The sequence below is a fragment of the Cryptomeria japonica genome, chromosome 11 (genome assembly GCF_030272615.1).
Source record: "Cryptomeria japonica chromosome 11, Sugi_1.0, whole genome shotgun sequence".
In the NCBI taxonomy this organism is placed as follows: Eukaryota; Viridiplantae; Streptophyta; class Pinopsida; order Cupressales; family Cupressaceae; genus Cryptomeria; species Cryptomeria japonica.
This window is the reverse complement of record NC_081415.1, coordinates 685,378,772-685,383,949: the sequence shown is the minus strand read 5'-3', so window position 1 is coordinate 685,383,949 and position 5,178 is coordinate 685,378,772.

Here is a 5,178-nt window from a genome sequence, read left to right as displayed (position 1 = left end):
TAGTAGGAACTAGATATCTTGAGGTTCTGAATAAATATTTTGATGAATTCAAATAGAAGATGAGCCAGAGAATGAGGATATCTGATGATATTGTGAAGAAGTATGAAGATGAAATTTGCTTCACAATAAGGATAGATGACTACATAATGGAAGTGGTGGAACTGAGAAAGGAAGTAGTTGACCCTATGGGGTATAAAGTGATGAATAACATGTTGATTGGGTATGCCTCTACCCTACTTGCCTCACCACTGGATGCACAAAAAAAGAGAATCGGTATCTACGTGAATGGGTCACACCAATTGAAGAACCGAAACAGAAAAAGGGGAAACCAGTGCCATCGGTATCTATACCGGTTACCTATGCCAGTCCGAAAGTGACCAAGCGGTCACCATCTAAGAAAAAACTTGAGATTATTCCAGCAAAGGTATTTGAGAGGAAGCGGAAATCCAAGAATCACTCATCGGAGTCAAAGGACACTAAACCAGAGATTCAAACAAAGAAGACAAGGCAATAAAGCAAAAAGCCGAAGTCTACCAGTAATGTTCCTGCAACTTCAACACTGGTAAATATAGATATTTCCTCTTATAAGCCAATGACACATTGTCAGAGGACACTAAAGAATATTAAGAGGAAAGTGCTTGATGATTTAAAGGAATATTTTGATGATTTTAATGATAATGAGAAAGAAGAGGTAGAAGAGGAAGTCATTAAATACTTAAGTATTAATGATCGGTCACCATTTGAGTTTAGATTGGTTACACCAGATTCTTTGTATAATTCTCTAGATAATAAATGGTTCATTGCCATTGAAAGAGAATAGGAGATCAGGGAGAAAATTTTTGCACAATACTTTCCTGATGCTTCAAATTCTGAATTATTTGAAATAATGGATAAGAACAAAGGCATCTTCTTCATGAGAAGGAGAAGACTCAGGCTACTAGAATGTAAAGCTTATGAAGTGGAAAAGGATACTCACATACATGTGAAATTTGTTGTCAAAATACATCAAGTATCTAAATCTGCGAGGAAGGTTGATCAAGAACCTGATCTATCCTCAGGCCAACCGAATGAGGTATTTGACACTCAAGGAGAAAGAGTGACAGAACAAATTGAAACTATTGATGTTGATGCATTAGACAATGAGGATGTCTCTCCTGACAAAGAGAAAGAGAAATAGGACAAAGAACAAGTTGAGAAAGAGAAACAGGACAAAGAGAAAGCGGAGAAAGAGCAAGAGGAAAAAGCAAGGCAAGAAGAAATCAAGAGGAAAGAGTCGGAGAAAAAGAAAGAGGAAGACAAGAGAAAAGAGGAAGAGAAAAAGAAAGAGGAAGAAAAGAAGAAAGAGGAAGAAGAGAAGAAAGAGGAAGAGAAGAAGAGAGAAGAAGATAAGAGAAAAGAAGAAGAGAAGAGGAAGGAAGAAGAAAGGAAGAAGGAGGAAGAGAAGAAAACACAAGAAGAGGAGCAAAAGAAGAAAGAAGAGGATAAGAAAATAGTAGAAGAGGAGAATGAAGCAGAGAAGAACAAACAAGCGGTGATACAAAACAAAAGAAGGAGGGCAGACTCTTAAGGCAATCGGTGATCAAACCAAACAGGTTGATACCACCAGTCCTATTGATCTAACTCTTGCAAGTCTGACTCAATCAACAGATGAGTTTGAGCTACTAGGAAGCATCAAACTTGCATAGGAGAGACTAGAAGAATTGTGAAGGAAGAAAGAACAAGATGTCATACAAACTACGGTTGACACCCTTACTGGTCTAATTCCCGATACCAACCTCCCTAGTACCGATTCCTCTCTATCCAAGCTCAAACACCTTTGTATTGTAGTAGAGGACCAGGTACAATGCTTGGAAGATGTTGCTGAAGCAACTGCAAAGAAGAACCATGAAAAGGCACTCAATGTTGCCTTAGTCAAGCAAATGAATGAACTGAGGACACAACTACTGAAGCAGCTGAATGATATCAGTGTTGCTATGGGTGAAGGTAAATTACTATTGAGTAAAATCTGCCAACCTCATCTATTTTGTGACGATGTGCTTAAACAGAAAGCTAAACTCCAATCGGAGTTATAGGCATATATCAACAATTTCAAGATGCCCTATGATTCATTCACTACCTATGGATAAACCGTTCATCATTATCAGCATCAGACTACCATGATGGACTTAGAGATTAGCAATCAAACTAAAGATTTGCATATTCTTCAGAAATGTTTTCTCAACTTGGAAGCTATCATGATAACTCAAGAGATGAGTACCATCAATGCAATGGAAGAACTGAAATTCCAGATGAAGACTGAAAGTGAGGTTGCTACCTCATTACTTGAGTCATGGACATTGGCTATGAAAACTTTTGTGCATGACTTTAAATCTGTTTTTGAAAAATTTCATTCCTTATTGTCATGAACATCTACCCTATTTTATTATATATGCAAAAAGGGGTTATTTTGCATTACTTTGTCATTGTTGGCAAAGGGGGAGTAGTGTACATTAAAATTTTGGTGAATGTTACCATTTCATATACTTTCATGTTACCATTTGGGGGAATAGTGTACATTGTAATCTTTGCAAAAGGGGTAGTGTATATGCTTAGGGGGAGTAATTTGATTATGACATTTTTGTTGTAAAAACACTTAGATGTCAAAATTTTCCTAAGTGTTGCCATCAATGCCAAAGGGGGAGATTATTGGCATTTTGATGATGTTTTGATTGTCATTTATGGACACACACTTTCTTCATGTATGAGTTATGCTCAACCAATAATTGCTCCAACCAGTATTGTGTATTATTGAATGTATAGTCTTTAGACTATTGGTGTTTTGTAGAAAATGGTTTACCGGTCACAGATTGTATGAAGACCGCAAGTGGTACGAGGAGCTCAAGTGTTACGAAGGAACCAAACGGTAGTTAACTTTTGATCAGAACACTACGATCTACCAGTCTTCATTTTTGACAACCGGTAATCGATATATTGTATTAACCTGTATTACTCTGTGATGAGTTACCAACTGGTATTACTGTAATGTGTGATAAGTTATCATCCACCGACACTTTGGCGGTGATTTTGTGTTGTGTTACCAAATGTGTCTAGATTCATTGAACCTAGGAACTTGTAGTCTAATCCTATTAGACCACATGAAATCAGTTTCCTTTATAAGGACATCATGTCTAGGATTTGCATGTATGAGATAGAGTGTGAGACATAGAAGAGAAAAGGTTATGTGTGATCATTGCAGAGAAGATTAGGTCTATGTGAAGAGATAGTGCGTGGAGATATTGAAGACAAAAGTAATTCTGAAATGCATTAACAATGAGTTGTCAAGGATCTAACTAAGCATACTGTGCTATTATCTAGATCATTCACTTGTTGATTATTAATATCTTCGACAAGTCTAAAACCCTTAACCAAGTAGGCCCAACAAAGCCTTTGTAAATACTCTAACAAGGTGGTTCACAACTGTGGATCTGAAATCCTTTTACAAGGTAGTCTTTAACAGGACTTACTAAAATCCTTTAACAAGGTAGTCTTTAACAGGACTTATCTCCTAACATAGATCTAGATTCCTATCAGGATTTGTTCTGTTGAAGAACATTGTATGACCTTAACTGGTCTGACCTTTACCAGTCTAGTTTCTATTCTATAGATAGTTACTTGTGAGTTTCTGCTCACCGTGGTTTTTCCCATTTGGGTTTCCATGTCAAATATCTTGTGTTATGGTGATTGTGCTTTTGTAGGTGAATGCTTTGTTTGATATTTGGTTTGCATTTATCTTAAATGGTTTATTAGTGAATCTGTTGCATCGGTTATCTGCTAAACTGTTTAAAGGATTGAGTACAGTATTTTTTGGTATACTAATTCACCCCCCTTCTTAGTATTCATCACTCACATCACCCAAACCATATTTCCACTCCTCATTGAGCTCTTGTGCACATACCAAAATATGAGAGCAACCATACTATGCAAGATCAATGGAGATAGGAAGGCAATGGAGGCAAACCCATTGAGGGTATGAATGTATAATTTATGTTTCATATGTTTAATGGTTCTCTATTGGTGTTGTGTTGAATTCAATGTGTAGGCTTAGATTTTTGGTTGTTTGATCATCTTAGGGCTTACACTATTCACTCAAATTGTGCATGAACAAAAATAAATTTGCCCAAGAGGTTTCAGCTTATAGTCTCATGCCCCCATATCGAGTGGCCAAAACTACTCTATGAAGGCCCTCTCTAGACAGGTTTCGTGCCCTTGTTAGGTTGCTATGCTCCCAAATCTAAACCTCCAACAAAAATAGATAAATTTATGATTTATTAAAAAGTTAGATGCTTATCTTTGTTTTCTAAGATCAAATAGAACTTAAAAAAGAATGAAGGAATGTCAGAGAAGAGATGCAAATATTTGATCTTTAAACATGTTAAACTTTAAAAAAAAAATTAATTATCTCTTCATCATCTTAGTGAAGTTGTCATATTATTCTTCATTTTAAAAATGTTCTTACATAAGATTCCATATATTTTCTTGTTTAAAAAGTATACATTAACATAAATAAATTATTTATCAATACTATCAAGTTGAACAATTTATAATTAATGTAAATACAAACATAAATATCAATTAAAAATATTCTTTACATTTGTAGGCCCATTTCTGCTACATTGACCAATGGTGCGAATCTGCTACCTGCAAAATTTTTTATTTGAATTTCATACATCAATTTTCTAGTTTTGACATGTGAAGGCCAACACACCTGACTTCACTATTAATTCAATAATTCACTATTATTGAATTGAAACAGATGGATTAATTATCATTTCTTCAACTCCTTTCAAATTTTAAAGCCCTAATTCGGATGATCTATCTATACATATCATCTCATCACAAATGCCACAAACTAGGAAATAAAAGAATTGAAATGAAATGTATTCAAGAGATAAATATAAGCATCTTGAATGCAAAACAAAGATCAATTAGTTCGTATATTTCTAATCATAAAATAATGAAACATAGTCATACATTACACACTTAGTAACATATTAAGTTTAAAGAATGTCAATCAATTTTGAATGTTTTTCACTTTTAAATCTAAAAATTAAAACTTAATGTGTATAATTTAAACCATCAGATAAAGAAAAACACCCCTATTCATTCCACAAGTTCCGTTTTAATTTTAATCTCATTCTA